The sequence below is a fragment of the Rattus rattus genome, chromosome 4 (assembly GCF_011064425.1).
Source record: "Rattus rattus isolate New Zealand chromosome 4, Rrattus_CSIRO_v1, whole genome shotgun sequence".
In the NCBI taxonomy this organism is placed as follows: domain Eukaryota; kingdom Metazoa; phylum Chordata; class Mammalia; order Rodentia; family Muridae; genus Rattus; species Rattus rattus.
Genome location: NC_046157.1, coordinates 52856010 through 52876897, shown reverse-complemented (window position 1 = coordinate 52876897; position 20888 = coordinate 52856010). Strand labels below are relative to the sequence as shown.

General features: G+C 46.8%; 2 protein-coding genes across 5 annotated transcripts in view; one reads left to right on the top strand and one right to left on the bottom strand.

Moving 5' to 3' along the window:
• The window catches only part of Cryzl1 (crystallin zeta like 1), a 40026-nt gene extending 32201 nt beyond the window's left edge, over positions 1-7825 (bottom strand). For both annotated transcript variants that reach the window (XM_032900428.1, XM_032900429.1), the window contains exon 1: positions 7697-7825. The gene's annotated coding sequence lies outside the window, so the exon portion shown is untranslated. The remainder of the gene's footprint in view (positions 1-7696) is intronic.
• A 629-nt stretch (positions 7826-8454) lies between these two features.
• The window catches only part of Itsn1 (intersectin 1), a 176310-nt gene continuing 163876 nt past the window's right edge, over positions 8455-20888 (top strand). For 2 of the 3 annotated variants that reach the window (XM_032900414.1, XM_032900413.1), the window contains exon 1: positions 8455-8714. The gene's annotated coding sequence lies outside the window, so the exon portion shown is untranslated. Of the gene's footprint in view, positions 8715-9352; positions 9620-20888 lie in introns of those variants that run through there. The other variant, XM_032900412.1, reaches the window with a different exon arrangement.

The window sequence follows — 20888 nt, the reverse complement described above, 5'->3', positions numbered from 1 at the left end:
CAGTACCAGCTGGGCTGGAGCCTTAACAGTCATTACTTAGAACTGTCACAGCATTAATTGTTTCTACTGAGTTGCCAATATGATACACTCACCCAGAACTACAATACTTTCTCCTGTGGGACTGCCTACTTGGTACTTTCTGATAAATCTGTTGTTTTAACCTGCAGGTCCCAAAGCCAAAAAAAAAAAAAAAGAAAAGAAAAGAAAAGGTGGGGTACCTTCCTTCTAAATTACTAGAAAGTCTGAGTTCACAATAGCAGCCCTCAAGCCAAGCGTAGGTCCTGTGAACAAGAGGTCCAGCGACCTGCATAGCTCTCATGCCCGTGAAACCAGCTCTGAGTGCTCTGGGGACCTAAATGGATCTCTATAAGAGTTGTATTGAGCAGCTGAGTAATAGTTCCTGCTCTCTAGGATGAGATAATCAAATGCAGAAACTAACCATAAACACACCTTAAGACATGGAATTATAGTTTGTCCACAGTGCACAAAGATGGTGAAAACCATGGCTGACAGCAGGTCTTTATCAGCATCAGTGTGCGTGCGTGTGCGTGTTGGACTGTGGGGAAAAGAACTTAAACAGACACGGCTTGTATCTCCCACTTACATATTTCAGCTTCTGCCCAGCTTTCCAGGCTAAGTGCGTATTGCTGCTCTACCTTATTCCACCCACGGTGTCTCAGCACAGACTTGTTAGATGAAGTCAGTGTGACTTAGTTAGCACCAGACGTTGATCCTACCGCAGTGTTTCTAGGTACAGCACAGTCCTTGAGAGTGCACCTCACTAATGCACTGATGTGCTGAGTGAATACAGTCCAGATCCTCCCTCCTCTGTACAGCCTCACACTGGGAGGAGCGCACCCCTCCTGCACCCCACCACTCCACACTCCTAAGTCACCCCAGGTGGGTAGGAGCACACCCACCTGCACCCCACCTGCGCCCCCTCCATCCCACACTCCTAAGTCACCCCAGGTGGGTAGGAGCACACCCCACCTGCACCCCTCCTGCACCCCACCACTCCACACTCCTAAGTCACCCTAGGTGGGTGGAGCACACCCCACCGTTCACAGGCCTAGGTTATCTTACTAACAAGTGAGTCTGGCATATTAACTCCTTCCCTATGCTCTGGTTTGTTTGTTTTGAGGCAGGGTCTTCATTCATAGCCTTGCCTGGCCTTGAACTCTGGATCCTCCTGGCTGCCTCCTATGCACTGGGATTCCGGGTGTGCTGCACATGCCCAGTGACAGGCATTATCACACAAACAACTCTCTGCTCCTCTTCAGTCTTGACCTACTGGTGCTGCCTTTTCTCCGAGTATAATTCTGTACTAACATCCTGAGTTCACAACAGTTCCCTTTGTAGTTCAGGAAGCCACTCTTTTCTCTGCCTATTGAATCTCTTACATGGCTTGGGTCAATAATGTTCCAGTTTCAAAGGCCTGGGAGACAATTCTGCACTCCCTTAACAACTCTATGGGCTCAAAACTATTCTCCAAGCTACAACGTAAAGAAAAAACGTGTTTAAAAATACCTTCTTCCTGTTATAATTTGTGTGTCTGTGTGTCTTGCAGGATGGCTCAGCAGGTCGAGGCACCTGCTGTCATGCATGACAACCCAAGTTCAGTCCCACAGTCCCCCAGGTCTCCTAAGCTGGCCTCTGACCCGCACGAGCACATGTGCTCTACACTCTACAAGGAAATAAGTGAAAGTGTAATAGAAAGATCATGTCTGTGAGTGAATGCCTGCGCAGGACAGCAGAGGATGCTGGGTCCTCTGGAGCTGTGGGAGAGGCTTTGGAAGCCACCGGATGTGCTTCGAATGGAGCTCAGGTCCTTGCAGGAGCAGTAAGCACTCTTCAGTGCTGAACTCTCTTTCCAGCCCTTGAAAGGGGTGGCTTGGTTTATTTATCTACTTCTCTATTTCAAAAGTAGATATAAGAAAACCAAGGTCAGGAATTAGTATTTGATCTACAATTCTACCACCCTTTCTGCCCCCTCATAAAAACAGGAATTCTGAACTTTTAGAACTAAAATGATTGTAGAATGGGTGACAGTCAAGGCCCCCCTGGCTTCTTAGGCACTGGCCTGGGCTAACAAAAAACTCGAATCCACTAATAAAGGTATTTGCACGTGGACAATAAGTAGACATCTGATAAAATTAGAAATTAAAGATGAGGATGTACCCTCTCATTTCTAAGAATGTTATATAATTTGAAAAATTATATGACATGATAAAACTTTGTTTGTTTGTTTGTTTATTTGCAGTGCCAGGGATTGAACCCAGGTCCTCACACGTTATGTAAGTGTGCTACTACTGAGCACATCCCTACTACAATAGTTAAGAGTTTTTATGTGCTTCTGTTTTTGTAATAGGGTCTCCCTGTGTAGCCCAAGCTAGACCTGAACTGCAGCCTTACCTGGCCTAACTCTGATCTACTGCATCTTGCTTATAAAACTTTCCAATGACATCAGATATATTTAGAAAGTTAGGTAAGGGTCTGGAGAGATGGCTCAGTGGCTAAGCACACTGGCTGCTCTTGCAGAGGACCCAGGTTCAATGCCCAGCATTCACACTGAGCCACAATTGTCTGTGACACAAGTCGTAGGGGATCTAGTGCTCTCCAAAGATGCAGACCTGCACTCAGGCACAACACCCAGACACATAAATAAAGCAATAATAATACTTTAACAGAAAATGTAGAAGGTATGTTGGCTGAGATGCATTGTGAGAAGTACACAGATTTGACATTTTTACAAGTATATCAGCTGAAAATGAAACTGAGGATCATGTTAGCAATATTTTAAATGTCTATAAAACCATGTATTAAACATGCTAACTCTGCAGAAAATTAGGAAGGCTGTTGACTTAAGATTCAGCTGTGCAAACAGAGGGACGCCTTCCATACACTGAGCATCCAACTGCAAGTCCTGGTACTCGATAAAGGACTCTGCCAGGGGTTTCTCCAGGGCCAAGGGCAAGGGATTTCAGTCGGCTTCTTTTTTGTTGTAACAGCAGCAAGAACTACACTGGCTCACCTCCTGCTACACCCAACTCCTCAAGGAGCTCATCTGCTAACGACTGGACATAAAGCTCTGCACATTAGCCCTCACCTACGCTTCCAGAGTGGAAGTACCCTTCAGAGCCAACAGACACGTAAGTGGATGCACATTATCGGATGGACAGGGATGATCTGGTAGCGGTGTTATCCTGGACACGTCACAGAGAGTCCGGCACAGAATATGCTGTTATAAAACTTAACAAAAAAAGTTTTGTTTTGTTTTGTTTTTCAGACAGGCTCTATGTAGCCCTGGCCAGCCTGGAGCTCACAAAGATCTACCTGCCTCTTCTTCCAGAATTATAGGTGTGTACCACCACATGCGGCAAGACTTCTTGCAATTCTTGTTTATGTACATGCGAGTGACTGTGTGGTAGTAGGCCACTTGTAAGCAGTGCCTACAGAGGCCAGAAGAGGGTGCTGAGTCCCCTAGGACTGGCTATGACACAGTGGCTGTGACCTCCCGTGCAGGTGCTAAGAACTAAACCCAGGGTTCTAAGAAGAGCAGTCAGTGCATTTAACCACTGAGCTGCCTCTCTAGCACCCTGTAAGACTGCTTCACTTGTATAATTTAAGACTTTTACAGACAAGGTCTAGCTGTGTAGCCCTAAATGACCTGACACTCACTATGTTGATTGGGTTGGACTTGAACTTGCAAAGAGCTTCCTATGTGCCTGACTTTAATTTGAAATTTAGAAAAAGAAAAATGAAGTTAAGTGGTCCTTATTCCTAGAAGTAAGTGCTTAAATGGACTAGATACCATTACAAGGATCCCAGCACAGGTGAGTGGGACAGGGGACCAGATGCCTTTTAAAGTCTCATCTAATAATGACAATTTCTTTTCTTTTCTTTTTTTTTTTTTTTGAAAGGGTAGCTCAGGCTTGTTCCAAACTTGCTACATAGCCAAGAATGACCTTGAACTCCTGTACCTTAAGCCTTCATCCCCCAAGTGCTGGGACAGGAATGTGCCATCAACAGGCAAACAACCTGCAGCTCTGTGAGTACCGTCAAGTCACACTTGGCTGACTTTTAACATTGTGACATAATTCCTACATTTTATGCACCTCGAGAACTCAAGATCCATAGGCAGAAAAGGCGTAAGTTACACGAGCAGACAGTATGTGTTTAGAGATGTCACACTGTTGCTTTATCTAGTCAAGAAGTTGTCAACAGCTGACTGTTGAGCAGGGAGGTACCCATCAAACACCTGTTCTTTAAATCACAGAAGAAAAGTTTAATACTTTTTCCCACCCTCTTCCATGAGGACTATAGTCTATTAAGTTGATTTTCACTTCAGAGTTATGGCTTCAGAGTTGAAGAGGTGGCTCAATGGTTAAGAGCACTGACTACTCTTCTAGAGGACTCAGGTTCAATTCCCAGCACCTACACGGTGGCTCACAACCATTTATAATTCTAGTTCTAAGGGAGTCTGATGCTTTCTTTTGGCATCTGAGGACACCCACACAAATGTGGTATATTTAAATACGTGAGGGCAAAACACCCAGAAAATAAAATAATAAATAAAATAAAATACAAAAGATGTGGATCCCCTAGGACTGGAGTTACAATGGCTGTGACCTTTCATGTAGATGCTAGGAACTGAACCCAGGGTTCTCAGAAGAACAATCAGTGCATTTAGCCACCGAGCTGTCTCTCTCTGGTCCCCTGAAGGAATGTTTTGCTTGTACCAGATATTTAAATGAGACAGTGCACCTTAAACAAACTAAGGTGAAACACACCTAGGGTTTCTTACCTCAGTTGTTTCCCTGTTGATATGGTAGGCTGTGGGAATGGCTGGCTGGACAGGTGGAGGCCATTATCTCCAATACTGTTATTCAACATGGCCACTCGATATGGCAGAACAACAGAGCCTTAACCTGTCATTTACCTCTCTGAATTGGGCGACCAGGGCCAAAGGCAGAGAGCGAGTGAGGAATGGGGCCTTTCCGTTGAGGTGGCCTGGTCACCTGTATGTACTGAAAGTGAGCGAGGAGGTCTTTGGTGCTCCTCCCTCAGCTCAGCAGTCCACTTCCTATCTTGGGAGTGCCTTTTTTTTTTTTTTATTCCACACTAACTCAGACACATGAATTTCCCTGCGTCTCTCCCCTGGTGGCTGCCAGGACACTCACCCAACTTATATTATGTCTTTCTTCAAAACTCTGATAAGAATGTTCTCCTTATGGGAAAACAAAGAACTGAAAGAGGAAACAACCTCCTCATAAAGTATATTATATAAAAATGGGAGATAATTACTTTGTGAAATATTATACTCTACCACGTATATTTAGAGTTCTCAGCTCAGTGTTGTAGTGGTCTACGAAGGCTATACAGCTAGCCAACCATGCTGGAGAGGCTGAGGCCAGCCAGCCTGAACCAGCTATTGAGACAGGAAGACTCTGCCACAAATACAACCGGGAAATACCATGTCTGTGGCCCTTCGTTCTTTTTCACTACTTTGAGGCAGTCTCACTAAGTTGTCTAGGCTGGCCCTTAACTGCCAATCCACTGGGTGGGATTCCAGGCCTACACCACTAGGGGGAATACACTTGTCATCTCAGAGTGAGCCATTTTATTTTATGAGTTTTTTTTGAAGAATTATTTATTTTATATGTATGAGTAGTACACTGTAGCTGTCCTCAGACACACTAGAAGAGGGCATCGGATCCCATTACAGATGGTTGTGAGCCACCATGTGGTTGCTGGGAAATGAACTCAGGACTTCTGGAAGAGCAGTCGGTGCTCTTAACCGCTGAGCCCATCATTTTATGAGTTCTTAAGCCTTTCCCAGCCTCCTCCTCAAGGGAGGCTGGTACAGAGGCTCAGGAATCTCCTTCAGGTATTCATCTCTCCTTTTTTTTTTTTTTTTTTGTTCTTTTTTTTTTTTTCGGGGGGGGGGACCGAACCCAGGGCCTTTGCGCCCTAGGCAAGCGCCTACCACTGAGCTAAATCCCAACCCCATCTCTCCTCTTAATTAAGCAGCGTGGAGAATTTTAAATTAACAAATATTTTACCACGAATATCTTTGTTTGAGGCAGGGTCTCTCTATAAAGTCCTGGAACTTGCTCTGTAGACCACCATGCCTGGCCAGGCAGCTCAATTGTAATTTACAAAAACTTATAAAAAGTGTGTATGTATGGGTGTTTCGTTTGCATATGTGTCTGCATTTCACCTGTGTACTCTGTGCCCCTGGAGACCAGAAGAGGGCTTCAGACCCCCTGGAACTAGTTACACATATGGTTGTATGGCTATGGGCCCTGGTCCTCTGGGAGAGTAACAAGTGCTCCTAACCTGAGCCAGCTCTCCAGGCTTGGGCAGCTTGATTTTACATGGGGAATAATGTTTCAAATATGAGTGTCTCATCTCCTTCTACATGCTGACACAGAAGAAGGGATGCAATTAGTTAGAAAAAGTCAGTAATCATTACACAGTGCAGTGGCTGATGTCTAAGATGTAGAACTCCCAAGACACAGGATCTCGCAATAGGATGCTGGATGCTACAAGGACTGAGTATGCATTATGAAAGTTGGCTTCTAATAAATGTTACTCTTTTCTAGTATTTTTGTAAGCTCAGTCTTGTATCTTGAAAGTAGTTCCGAGCCCATGTAACAGAGCGGCAAGGGGATGGTCACTGGCAGTCACCTGAATAACATTGCTGAGTTTCTGCAATGGTCCCTTGTACTTGGATTTGTACAGCGGCTAATAGCCACAGGTGGCTACTAAGCGCTTGAGTGGTGTGCAGTTAGGATGAAGGTGTGCTGTGAGGGTAAAATGCACAACAGATCTGCAAGGCTTAGTATTTAAAGAACACACGGTCTCATTTAAATATCTTATTCTTTTAAAGGTTGAAATAATATGTGGAGAAACTGGTTTAAAAGGAACATAAAAATTAATTTCATGTGGTCTCTTTACACTGTCCAAATATGGCTCCCAGGAAATCTAAAAGCACCTAGGTGCCTAGAACATTTTTCCTGGATTGGCAATGCAAAACTCAGCATCTACTGTGGACTGCCTATACTTGGGAGCTTGTTTAAGATGCCCATACTCAAAATATTCTTTAAAAAAAAAAAAACAACCAAAAAAACAAAAAACAAATGCAGACCATCAGGCCCAAATCCAGAATCAGTATCTGAGCCTCCTCATGACCCTGGGATAATTCTTTAGTATGGCTCAAGTATGGACTACTGGATGAAGCAGGCAATTCCTGACCCAAGGCCCCATTACTGTGAATACCCGCCCTTGCTTGCTTTAGGAAACCGCTTATTGGAAATGCCAAGAAAAGGGTAAGAAGGGTGACAAGGGAAGTAGTAACGGAGACAGCATCAGAAACAGTGGTAGGGAGAAGTTGGGGGTGGGGAGGACTCAACTGAGAGAAAGGCAATTCTAGACCTTTGTCTACATAAACGCGGAGGATGAAGCAAAGACCCACAATCCAAACCTAGCCAGTGTCAGGAACTGTCCGTCAAATCTAGTATTACCCGCCCCTCAGCGGCCTCTGCCAAGCTAGGCCAGAGCAGGAGCAGCTCTGAGGTCGGCGTGTGATGCGAAGCACCAATCTCCCCAAGGTTAGACAACTCCTTCAGACGTTTCTCCATCTTTTGCCCAAAGTCCCATTTCACGAGACACATATCGTTCTTCCCTGGCTCACCTGGCTCGGAGCAACCTCAACCGCCAGCGCCTTCGCCGCCGCCACCTTCCCAGTCCTTCTGCACAGAGCCCGCCTTCGTAGGTCCAAACAGTACTGCCATTGGTCGGACTGCCTGTCACTACCGCAGGATGACCGATCTGGGGGAGGCTGTGACGAGCGCCATAGCAACCGAACCCGGAACTACAATTCCCAGCATGCTCCTCCCTGTAGAGAGGCGAGTCATCCCAGGGACCACCAATACATGGGAGAAGTTGGGCGTTGCCGAGATGGGTTCCGTTTTATGCAAATTAGAGTAAAAGGCCACACCCTTCCTCATTCCAACCGTACTCCCTACCATCTTTCTTCAGTCTTTGTCTCTGTCGCCTCTCGTCCCCACGTTTTTTCTGCAAAACCTTCAATTTAGTTGAATGTATGCTAGCTACTGTCGCGCATAGAAAAGAGCAAAGCGCCAAATCATGAAACAAAAATCTCCGTACGCATAGACCAGAAACCTCTAGTTACGCCTTCATGGGACGAGACAAGGACTGGGAGGAAAAAGGGTGCTTCCCGAACCACTTAATTGATTATCTCGCTGCCACTCTGTACACCTCCAATTCCTGTGGCTAGTCCCTTTTTCCCCAGTGGGCGGAGTCATACGAACGAATGAGAAGGCGTGGTCTCGGCCGTCCGATTGGCAGGCGGTTATTCCCGCCCATCTATGGGTGGAGCGGAGGGCTGGCTGTGGGCGGAGGGGCGGCGGCGGAGGGAGATGAGGAGATAGGCGGGAGCGAGGGAACGAAGGAGCGGAGGGCGAGAGGAGTGGAGCGGCACGGGGAGGGCGCGCAGCTTGGTTGCTCCGTAGTACGGAGGCTCGCGAGGGAGCATCCCGAGCGGGCTCCGGGACGGCCGGGAGGCAGGCGGGCGAGCGGGCGGGCGGGCGGGGATGGTGTGCGCGGCTGCGGACCCTGCGTTCCTCCGCGCGGCGTGCGGGCTGCACTGATTTGTGTGAGGGCGGCCGCGCGCACCGCCCGGAGATGAGGTGAGAGCTGACGCGGGCGGCCTGGCGCGCGCGGGCGGGGGTCGGCGATGGCCGCCCGGGGTCGGGTCCAGCGGCCGGGCGCGCGTCCCGCGGCCGCCGTCGCCGCTCTGCCTGGTCTTTCTCATCCTCCCGGGGCGGCGGGGCGGGCGGGCCGCGGCGGTGGCGGCCGCGGGACGGGCTCGGGTGAATGGGCGTCCGCAGCCACTGCCGGCGCTCCCGAGGGGGCATCGCGGCGGGCGGTCCTTCCACTGCTGACCCCTCTGCCCTCGGCCGCCGGAGGGTGGCGGGCCGGCCCGGCCTCCCTGGGATCCGGAGCTCGCGGGAGCCGCATCGCGCCGCCCGCGGGTGCCCCCGGCCTCGAGTCCCCGGCTCATCCTTTTTCTCCGGCGCCTCCTTGGAATACCCTGTCAAGTGAAGGGCGGTCAATGCCGTTCGGGCCGAAGTGGTGCGGCCGGGGCTGGCTCTGATGGCATTTAACAGAAAGCGGCTCCCCTTGCAGCGGGCGCGCGTCCCCTGGTCGGCCGCTTCGCCCTCCTTGCGCACGCACTGACTTGGGTGTCTGCTATGGACCCAGGGCACAGTTGCGGTCCCTCTTGGGGGCGGGGGCGGGGGGGACCAGGAAATGCAATCCGGATTCCCAGAAAAAAAAAAGAAAAGCAAGGATGAGCTGGCTGGACCTCCCTTCACTTCTGTTTGCCTTTGGTTTGGAGGACAACTTCGCTGATCCTCTTGCCTATGAGCAATCTATTGTTGTGAATCAGACTACAGACATTGCTTTTGAAGGAATAGATTAGTGGCTTCTTGCTGCAGTTTGAGGGTGTAGAGGTATTCGGTAGCATCTTGAATGTGAAAGTTTGCGGCTTTGCCCTCACCGCTGCTATTCGGAAAACAACCAACCTGGAAATGTAAGTGCATGCAGACTCTGGCCAGATACGGTTCTTTTGTGCTTATCTGTTGGTATATTTCATTTGGTACTTCGTGGTCAGAAACATAGAGCATAAAGAAAGAGTCTGATAGCATAGATAGTGAAAGCATAGGAACACACGCCTGTGGAAAATATCAGTTCTATTTTCAGGGAGGCCGGTTTACTAATCCCGCTGAATTGATGAAGAGAAAGGCTTGCTCATGGATTTGTGGTGGACAGGATGTGAGGGCAGGAGCTAGGGCCAGGAGCCCACAGGCCAGCTGCTTGGCAGGGCATTTCTTTAAATGCTCTTAACTGGAGGGATGTTTTTTGTTTGTTGGGATAAAACTTTTATTTTTAGAAGACGTTTACAGTGAAAAGTGCAGACAGTTCAACAACCATTATGGTTACCATTTTTGCTACTTAACTTTTTTTTTTAACTGGTTTGCTTGAAATGTTTTGTATGTGTGTGTGAGTTTCCTTATGACCTACGAACTTATAAGAAAGCAGCATCTCTCTGTAGGAGACATGTAAAGAAGTCAGGAAACTATAAAGGATTTAAATGAAGAAGTGAAGGACACTGATTTGGTGACAGGGCATGGATACTCCATACACTTCTATGTGTAAGGAGCCACAGTAAGGAGCCTTTTTGAGAGTACATGTTTAAAAAAGTGGTATTTATTTTTTAAAAAAGTGTCTGTTATTGAAATTGCTGAGGATTGCGGTACTGCCACAAAACTATTATTATTCTGCCTGAGTAAGAGAGGAACTGAGCACATTTCTAATGTACTTTGGAACCCTGTGAATTGTTCAGATGCTGAGCATTGTGAAATAGGGCATGAAATGAGTGGTGGCAAGGTAGTTCCCTGAAATGTTTGTCCCTCAGCATTTTCTGTCTTTCTTTTGCTGGTGACTAGCAGTTTCCTTTTCCTCTGGGCATTCTTTATCTTTCCCCAAATACCTAGATTGAGACACACCCTTAAAACACTTGGAAGAGATTAAAAGGGAGGCCCTAGTAAATTCCTCTGCCAGTGCCTTTTCTCTTCTGGTGTTTGAACCAGGACTTGGAGAGCGCTAAGTGTGTGGCCCTAGCACCTAGCTACACCCCCAGCCTCACACTGGTCTTTGTGTGTGGTGCTGGCATTTGAACCTGGAGACTGTGAGGCTAGGCAGATGCTACAGTCTCCAGTCTCTCCTCCTTTTAGTTTGCTAAACTTGTGACTTACCGGCTGGGTTTGTGTCAGACTTCTCTTGAGTGACTCCCTCCTGAATGGCTTGAATGGCTCCATCTGAGTCTGACATTCAGATATCTTTACATCAGCTTAACAGGTCTCTGCCTCTCCACCTCAGAATCAGACAGTGGGAAGTAGTATTTTCAGTACCGTTTCCAGGAAATTCTCCAGGCCGGCAGATTCAGAGAACCTTGGCGGCGTGCTTCTTTCTTATTGACTGTCTCCGAAGTGGATAGCAAGCTTGTCAAGGGCAGGAGTTTTACATGTTGTGATAAATGTTTCAGAAGAGCCGAGTTAACTGTGGTCTTCCTAGAGACTGAACCAGTGCCCCTTGGATAGTTGCAGAATGAATGGGTGAACCACTTTGCAGCGATCCTGGTGTTTTAAGTCTTCACCTGCCAAGTTAGTCACATCACCAAGTAGTCACAAGCGCTGTGTCCTAGTTGGTTCCTCTAAGCTTGACAAGTCTTGAATGTACAGTCTTGCTGGATGGCATGCTGGAAAGAGGTCTAGCAAATGTTGCTTTAAGGACTCAAAATTTAATGTAGCATCTAATCATTTCACTTACCCTTTCATAAGTGATGATAATCCTAACATAAGAATCACTTCTAGGAAATGTGGACAGTAGGTACGATTTCCAACATGACTTTCATGATATGTGACCTTCACTCTCCTTTGACAGAGTCTACCACAGGGCCCATAAATTACAGATTTTATGTGAGTGAGTGAGCGCTAGATGCGATGCCAAACTCTGGAGGATATGGGACCTCATCACATATTGTTAATGACTCAGATGTAGTCATCAAACCTCTCAGCACCTCTCAGTTTCCTTGGCTAAACATGGGAAGAATGGTAGTGGAGTTTGCATACCTCTAAGTAACCCAGCCTTGCCTCTAAATGCTGGGATTTTAGGAGTGTGCCACCGTGACCTACACTTAAACACAGTCAGTTATTAAGCAGTAGTTCACTCCGATGGAAAGAATTGGAGTGTGTAATATATACAGTTTGAAAGCTCCCACTCACCTGATTTCTGTACTGCTTTACTTTGTGGTCACAAGTAGAAACTCATTGTTTTTTTAATGAAGTCTCTTGATAACTTCTTGGTATTAAATTATGTATACTTTACTTAATAAGCTATAAGAATTATACATATAATTACAAAATAAATTTCACAATCACTTTCATCTTAATTACTTTAGAATAAATCTCAATCAAGTTAGAGTGGATAACTAATAGCCTTTGTATTTAAAAAAAAAATCACATAGAAACTGAAATACAGAAAAGTAAACACAAGGAAACTTTGACATACCCATAAATCCATGACCCGAGTAATACATACTAGATCATTTTTGCGTGTGCATACGGCCGTTCATGTACAACTTTTGGTACAAAAATGGGATCTTTTTTTTTTTTTTTTTCAAAAATGGGATCTTGCTGTGCATGTCTGTTTCCTTCCTCCTCTTCCTCTTCCTTTTCTTCCTTCTTAAAGGTCCTGTCTAGCCTTGGCTTTCCAGGAGCTCACTAGATGGACCAGGTTGGCTTCTAACTTCCAATGGTTCTTTACCACTCTTTGCCTAAAAGGAACAGTTTAAAAAATACGGACTCCCCACATCCCTCACATACACATATGCAGACCTGAACCAGGACCTCATAAAGAACTCCAACCACTGAGCCATTTTTCTAGTTTTCTTTTTCTTTCATTCTTTCTCTCTGTCTCTGTGTCAGGAAGAGGGAGAGAATGTGTCTTGCTGCTGTGACCAGGCTAGCATCAGTCTTACAGAGATCCTCTGGCCTCTGCTAACCAGGTATTGGAGTTCAGGCATGCACCAACCACCATAGATTTATTTTTTTAACTCATTTTTTCAACATCTTAAAAAAATATCCTTCCATGTCTACAATATCAATTTAATAGCTGGCTAATATATCACTTTATGGATCTTTGAGAATTTGGCCGATTTATTAGACATTGGTGTGGCATTTTCTACTCTTGCTCTGCGACAACTGGCTCTCCCTGATAGCATTTCTTTTTTATTTTTTTCTTGAAATTTTATTAATTTTCAAAAATTTTTATGTTGGGGCTGGGGATTTAGCTCAGTGGTAGAGCACTTACCTAGGAAGCGCAAGGCCCTGGGTTCGGTCCCCAGCTCCAAAAAAAAAAAAAAATTTTAATTTTTTTATTTTTAGGTGTTTTGTCTACACACATTTTTCTAAACCACGTGCATTACCATGGCGACACCCTTGGAGGCCAGTAAAGGGCATCAGACCCTGTGGAGCTGGAGTTACTCTGGTTGTAAGCCACCCTGTGGGTGCTGGGATTGAACCCTGGGCCGCCCGGGAGAGCAGTCAGTCTCTCCAGTCCCTAGGTGCGTTTCTGAAGATCTTTTCCTCCCTTTTAGATGTGTTTCTAGGGAGACGGCTCAGTGGATAAAGTGCTTTCTGATCAAACATGAGGAACTGAGTTTGGATCCCCAGAGCCTACATAAGGTGGTGACATGGGGGAGGAACACTACAAGACCTTAGATGGAGGCCAGCCTTAACCTCAAGAGCATGAGAGTGGAAGGTGCCTGAGCTTGTGGCCAGAACAGCTCTAGTTTCTGCAGCAGAAGAGCCAGTAGACTGTCTCGCTACTTACGGCAGAAGAGCAATTGAGGAAAAGACATCCCAGTGCCAGCCACATACAGCCACATACAGCCACATGAGCAAATGCATTTCACACATGGGTGTACACACATAACATACAGCGAGGGTTCTTACAAAGCCTAGGTGTCTAGAAGTGAGATTACAGAGTCACAGGCTGTGCTAAAGGATTTTTTTTTTTTTCTTATTTAATCTCCACTTAGTCTTTCAGGGTTTCAGACACATGCAGTATTAGTCTGATCTTTTCCCTGTTGTCCTCCCCGGTCTCCCTGCTCCATCCTCTTGTTCCAGATAAGTCCCTTCCAGGTTTTATGTGTGTCTTTCCTTCTTTTTCGGTGGGTTGGGGGTGGGGGTGCAGGGAGCACAGGTCCACTGCATTTAGTTAGGGGTGTTTGCCTGAGTGTGGGTGGGGGTTATGGGCAGCTTACCAGTGGCTGCACCACTGAGGAATATGAGTCCCATTTCAACCATTAACTTGTCAGTAGCTCCTCAGGAAGAAATGGGGCTTATGAGACCCTCCTCTCTCCAGGATGGAATGTTGATGGCTCCAGTCTTGTGCATGTAACTTATATTGCTGGGGGTTCGTGGATGCAGCAGCCATGTTGTGTCCAAAGGAAGCCTTTTACAGTGCTCCTTCCCACCCTCTGGCTGTAACAGTCCCTGCCCTGTGATGTTTCCCCCGAGCTTTGAGGTGGTGACAGATGCCCTGTTAGAGGTCTGAGCACTCAACAGTCATTGATTCTCAGCGCCTTGACCAGTTTTGCATCTGTGTTACTGTGTCTCACTGCAAAAAGAGGCTTCTCTGTCCAAGACTGAGGCAGTGCTGTGTGTGGGTGTATAAAGTTTAAAGGTCTGCAGTGTGTATTTCCAGTCCTCCATCTAGAAAAGCTGTAGCGGCTTACATTCATTGCGGTGTGGCGGTTCACCCCATGCTTCCCTTTGGACGCCAGTAGGAAACGCAGATTTATAGCCAGAAGAGTGGCTTGTTGGCATAGCTTGTGTAGCAGTGGGGTATGATGTCAGGACGTCCATGCACCTGTAACAGTAGCAGCCAACAGAAGTCCGTGTGCAGTATTTCTATGCAGTAGCTTGCTTAACCTTCATAAACTATGAATATGCCTTGGCAACTGACGTTAGGTAGCTTAGCCAACAAGAGCTCGGGAAACTTTTAACCAGGGCCCAAAACTCTTGGCCTGCCTCGTGGACACATTTTATGAGTTCCCCCCCACCCCCATTCTTGATATCTGTTGTGTAGACACTTAGATATTTCTTAACAAGCAGTAATGTGGGGGAGGGGAGGGGAGGGGGAGGGGGGAGTTAGGTGGGCCAGGAGAATGTTATTTGAGCTCTTCCCTGAGCTGTCCAGGTAAGCTGGCTCTAGGTAAGCAACTGCCTGGCAGTCATCTCTTGTCTTCTAGTTTGCAGAGTTTCCTACAAGTGCCCTGCATGAAAAGCAGGACTAGAGCAACAGAAAAGGATAGTAAGACTTTAAAGCACAGTTTTACCTGTTTACTTGAGAGGACTCTAGAACTGTGATGAGGGAGACAACTGGAGCCCATCCATTTCTTCACTGGCCTGGCTGGGTTAGAGATTTGAACCGGCTGTAGAAGTTCGCTTCAGCACTGCCAAGGTCTCCTTGCTAGATGTTACAGGTCCACTCAGAGAGCCTTAAAAAATGAACCACATATCTTGTGTTACTAAATGTGATGATGGGTTGCTGTTAAAGTGTTGTTGCTGAAACAAAGTTTGTAGCCACCTAACAAGCTGAATTTGAAACAAATTAACCTTTTTGAAGTCCTTCCCTTTCAGCCTTTTCCAGGTAGAATTAATGATAAGTAGTAACTTGTCTTACTAACCTATTGTCCAGACAGTGAGTTGATGAAACCGTCATGGCCTTTGTCCCCTGGCCTGAGTTTATCTCTGCTTCCTGGCAAAGTGGGATAGCCAGGGTTTAGTTCTCAGCTGACCATCAAACCCTATCTCAGCCGCACAGCATGGGACTCCTGGAAAAGGAAGAGATACGGAGTGCATTTACTCTTCCCTGAGTGGTAGAGTCAGGAGCTGAACTCAAAGTTGTGGCTGGATTTTTAGATTCAACTGAAATAGAATGTGAAAGTAACAAGGTCATATCGAGTGGCCAAGTTTTATCCTCGATGGCTAAAATTAAATGCCCTCCTCCTACAACAGCAGGACGGCACTTCACATCTTCTGCTAAGCTGTTGGCTTGCTCTCTCTTAAGGTGTTTTTTTTTTCTTTTTTCTTCTGATGGCTCGAATTTGTAAGACATAGATGCTATGTGTGGGGTCACTGCTTTTTAATGTCATATACCAAGGAAGACACTGACTTAGAATAAAGCCCTTGAAACAAAATGCAGGGGAGCCATCGGTGTGTATGTGTCTATTTTCCTGTGCCTATGTATTCAGGGCTACTTATTTCCAGTGAAAACTTAGTCTTTTTTTTTTTTTTTTTTTTTTTTGTACCTTTGCTTTTGTTTTGAGAAAGGGTCTCACTGTAGCACAGGCTAACCCAGCCTGGCTTTGACTTGTGATTATCATCTACTCTGGCCTCAAAAATGCTGGAACACAGAAGCCTGGCTCCAGCCTAAATTTTCTGAGCGAGTTTGTTGTTCTGAGGCCTTGTGTTTTACACAGGTGACATTTGGTAAATTAGGGGCAGTGACTGTGTTTACACAGCACTCCTGTAAATTGTCTGTCATAAGGGCTTATGCACCGGGCATCCAGGGTTCTATAAAAATCCACTTCTGCTTTAAATTCAAGAGAGCAGATCGCAAATACCAGTGGCCAATGGGAAGTAGTATTTATTTTTGTGTCTGCTCAGATATAATTGTTCTTTAATATTCATTTAATGATCAGAGAAATTGGGGAAGAAGATACTTGGGGGTGTGAGGATGCCAGCTGCATGAGAGCAAGGAGCATCATTGGAGTTCTCCTCAGACTTATCTCCATGTCCGAGAGCGGTGCCCACCACATGGGGCCCCTGGGCAGCCATTTGTCAGGGTGTGGCATGGAATGAGGCAGGGAGAGGTGGAAGAGAGACGGGGCTGCTGTGGTTTGGGTTCTCCGAGAGGGAGGAAGCTGACAGACAGTTCCTGCAGTTTGCCTCTGTGTAAAGGGCTCTTTGGAGTTCATCCTGCAGGGTGAGAGGTTTGAAGGAGAACAGGGGAAATGCCTCATCAGCTCCACTTAGTTCCTTTTGGCCTTGTACTTTGCCTTTTTGACGAGGATATGAGATTGGCTCTTAGATCTCAGGTCATGTCAGAGAAATGGGTTGTATAAGCTTCTTGAGGTTCTGTGAGGAGGAGAGTCCCATAAGATCCTAGTTGAGGGTGAGTCCAGTCGGATGCCTTGACTGTGGTAGTGCAAGAGCAATGTGTGCTCAGCAGAAACCGTTCGTGGAACTGAGACCTGCCTTTTTCTGGGAGTCTTGTGTAGGATGCTCCCAACTGGATCCCTGGGCCACAGGCAGGACAGCTAATACCGCCAGTGTGCTGTGACTCCAAGCAGTGGCATTTGATACAGTCAGAGCTCTGGGTGCATTGACCGCTTTAGGTGTTTCCAGTTTATGATGAATCTATTGGGAGATAACCCCATTTTCTCTTCAGGAGCATCTGTACTGTTAGTCAAATAAAATAGCAGTCTAAGGTGGTACACAGCTATAACCCCAGTACCCTGGAGGCTAGGCTGTGTAGTGAGTTTTAGGTTAGCAAGGGCCATAAAGTGAGACTCAGTGAAACAAACAAACAAACAAACAATCTAAAATGAACAAATAACCATCCAGAAAACCAAAGCTAAGCAAAAACGCATTGTAAGACGAAAATCAGTAATTATTTCTTTTTTTTTTTTTTTTCGGAGCTGGGGACCGAACCCAGGGCCTTGCGCTTCCTAGGTAAGCGCTCTACCGCTGAGCTAAACCCCCAGTCCCGTAATTATTTAATACCATAAATGTAACATTATTGAGGTTGTGGATGTAGGTTTCTGAGAGAGATTTTATTTGCTTTGCTTTGTGAAAAAAAAAAACCAAAAACCACAAAACCTTTAAACTCACAGAAATGGATCCTTAAAAATAGCTGTTTTGTGAGTTGAGTGTCCATAGAAGCTGTTGTCTATGAAGATGACCTGTTTTGCATATGCTGTGGCTGCCTATCCAATCTGTAGTGTTGTTAATTAGTGTCACAGGAAGGATAACCCTGCAGTAATTGTAACCTTGCATTTCCTTTTAGTTCAGTTGCAGTCATTGTGTGTTATGTGTAGTTGTTTTGATCACATCAGTTGAAATGATACTATAGTTGTGATTTGATAATTTAAAAAATAGCATGATTTCTTACTACAAAAGCAATACATGCTTATTTAAGAAATGTCTTGAAAAGATAAATAAGGCAAAAATACCAGAAGCCTTCAGAGCCTTCACCTTCCAGGGCTGTCTGTCAGTAGATACCCCGTGAAGGCTGCTGCAGGAGCTCAGTGAGCCTGGAGACTGAAGGCCTGCAGCCTGTGAGCACCAAAGGTAGTCCTGTCAGTGGGACAGCCGCAGGCCACGCAGTGCTCTCAACTAAGGTAGAGACATGGAATTGATATGAACTCTGCTGATCTTTGGTAACACTGCAAGTCAAAGTTTACACGGGAGCTGAAGTCTGGTTGGTGCCTTGCCTGTTTGTCCGCTTTAGTACGTAAAGGTTTACCGATGTTCAGTTAACACGTAGTGAAAAAACATCGTCAGCCTCTGGTGTCTGCTTGCAAGTCACTCACTTCTTCCAGGCAGTCAGCTTGCTTTGTAATAAAGACCAGGAAAATTCTCGGACAGGAAGATTTAGAACTGCGGTTCACCAGTTTTAACCACTTTTCCCTTTATTTTTCCTTTTGGTTCTAAAAGAAATGTAAAATTGTGTGTGTGTATGTGTGTGAGAGTGTGTGTGTGTAAGTGTGTGTGCAAGTGTGTGTGCGACAGTGCGTGCATGTGTGGCGTGTGTGGTGTGCACAGGCCAAAGGAGGATGTGACTTCTATCACTCTTCCACATTATTCTTTTTAGTGAGGGTCTCTTGCTGAGCCTAGAGCTACACTGGTGGCCAGCAAGCACAGTGGACCTCCTGCTTCTGTCCTCAGCAGTGCTGGGGTCACAGGCACACTGAGACCCATCCCATTGTGCTTCTTAGTTGGATTCTGGGCAATTGAACCCGGGAGGTCTTTGTGCCTGTGTAGTAAGTGCTCTTACCTACTGAACCATAGCCCGAGCCTCAGGTAGGCCTGCTTCTACAATTGTGAGTGTTCTTCGCTGCTCTCAGCCCTCAATTTTGTTTTGTTTTTCTTACATTCATTCATTCATTCATTCATTCATTCATTCATTCATTCACTTTACATCCTAATCACTGGTGCTCCTCATCCTCTCCTCACACAGCCCCTCTCCCCATTCCCCTTCTCCTCTGAGAGGGTAGACGCCCCCTTCCCTCACCCCCTCCCCGTATCCCTCCACCCTGGGATATCGAGTCTCTGCAAGGCTAGGTGCATCCTTACCCACTGAGGCCGGACAAGGCAGCCCAATTAGGGGACTGGATTCCACAGACAGACAACGGCTTTAGGGACAGCCACTGCTCCAGGTGTTTGGGACCCACATGAAGACTGAACTGCACATCTGCTTCATATGTGTGCAGGGGGGTGGGGTGGGGTAGGGGGGCTAGGTCCAGCTCACGTATGCTCTTCGGCTGGTGGTTCCCCTCTCTGAGAGTTCCAAGGTCCAGGTTATTGACTCTTGATCTTCCTGTGGAGTTCCCGTGCTCTTTGGGGTCCTCAGTCCTCCCCCAACTCTTCCATAAGAGTTCGGGGCTCTGCCCAGTGTCTGCCATCCCTCAGCTTTAAAGGCGCACTGCTAGGATTATCGTGGCCCTTATTTGCAGGCTGCCTAAAACTTACACTTCCTTCTGGAACTGCTGGAAAACCACATGTGCGCTCTGGAGAAGGCCGCTACGAGACATTCCGTCCAGTGCAGTCTCTCTCCGGAGTCCAACGGGGGTGGGGGTGGGGATTAGGGGCACTTTTTCAGATGGGCATGCGGCTGTTTGAATTTTTTTCCTGTTCCAAGAAGACCATGAAAGTATCCACAAAGAGTGTGCACCGCCCTGGAAAATGTTGCATTTGATTTTTTACTTCATATATCTATGAGGCCATTCACTCTGCACTCAGTTGTAGCAGTTGCTGACCACCAAGCTCACATGGTCTGCCGGCTTCCTATTGCTTTCATTTCCTTCCATGTGCATCTGGGACCTCAAAACTGGGTTTTCATTCCCTAGACCCATCCCACATCTGAGTTCTGTTTCCTATATTTGTGCTCGAAAAGTCAGCTACAGAAAGCCATCCAACCTAAGACCTCTGCCCTTCTCTTAGATGTGCAAGCCTTCATGAAGCTTCAGGCTTCAAACCACACTTGGCACCTTTCCTTAAGTCCCATGCACCTTCACCCTCAGGATGCAATCCCACCTGCTGGCTGGGCCTTCCACTGCTTTCCCGTAGCTCTTGAGAATGCATCTCTGTCTGTCATCTTGTGCCTAGAGATGGGAAGAGGAGGAAGTGACTGCTCGTTCCCTTTCCCACAGGCTAGATGCTGCGATGGCTTGTTTCCTCTTGAGATTTTGTTCCATTCCTTCATGCCTGTTCCCTCCACAGAGCCTGTTCCCTCAACATGCCATGCTTGACTATTGCGCACCAGGTGGTGTGGGTCCCTGTCCTTACTCCATTTATACTCCAGTGGGGCAGCTAAGCAAGCAAACACCGTTGCAGGAGCTGAAGAGAGATGCTCAGCAGGACCTAATGTTGGTGGGTACACGTGCACGCACGCGCGCACACGCGCACGCGCACACGCACACACACGCACACGCACACAGATGCCTGAGGTACAGGCAGGTGCTAGTCAGGGAAGTGGAAGTTGTTTTCCCAGCTGAGGAATCAGCACATTCTGTGGCTTAAAGGAGCACAGGATCTTTGACAAGAAGGCCATCATCACTGGTGGAGGCACAGGGCCAGACTATGGAGGGCTGTAAGCTTAGCTTCAGTGATGTTCATCTTGTGCTTTCTGTCTGTCTTCCTGTTTTGTGTGCCTTCCTGGTCCATGGCTCAGCTGTGCCTTCTTGACCCTGTTCCCTGTGATTCTTATCTTTAGTCTTCCTTTACCGTGTAGTTTACGCCAAGTGCCTCAGACTGAAGGCTGACATAGAGGCCTTCTCACAGCCAGGGGCCAGCGGGGTTGAAGTTGTCACCCTCCAGCATCTCTGAGGAGAAACCGTGGGAGTTGAGTGCAGTCACAGTGACTTGATCGATCAGTCATGTCTAAATAGTAAGATTCCAGATGGACACTCTGAGGCTTGCTGGTGTGGAGAGGTACACCTGCGGTCC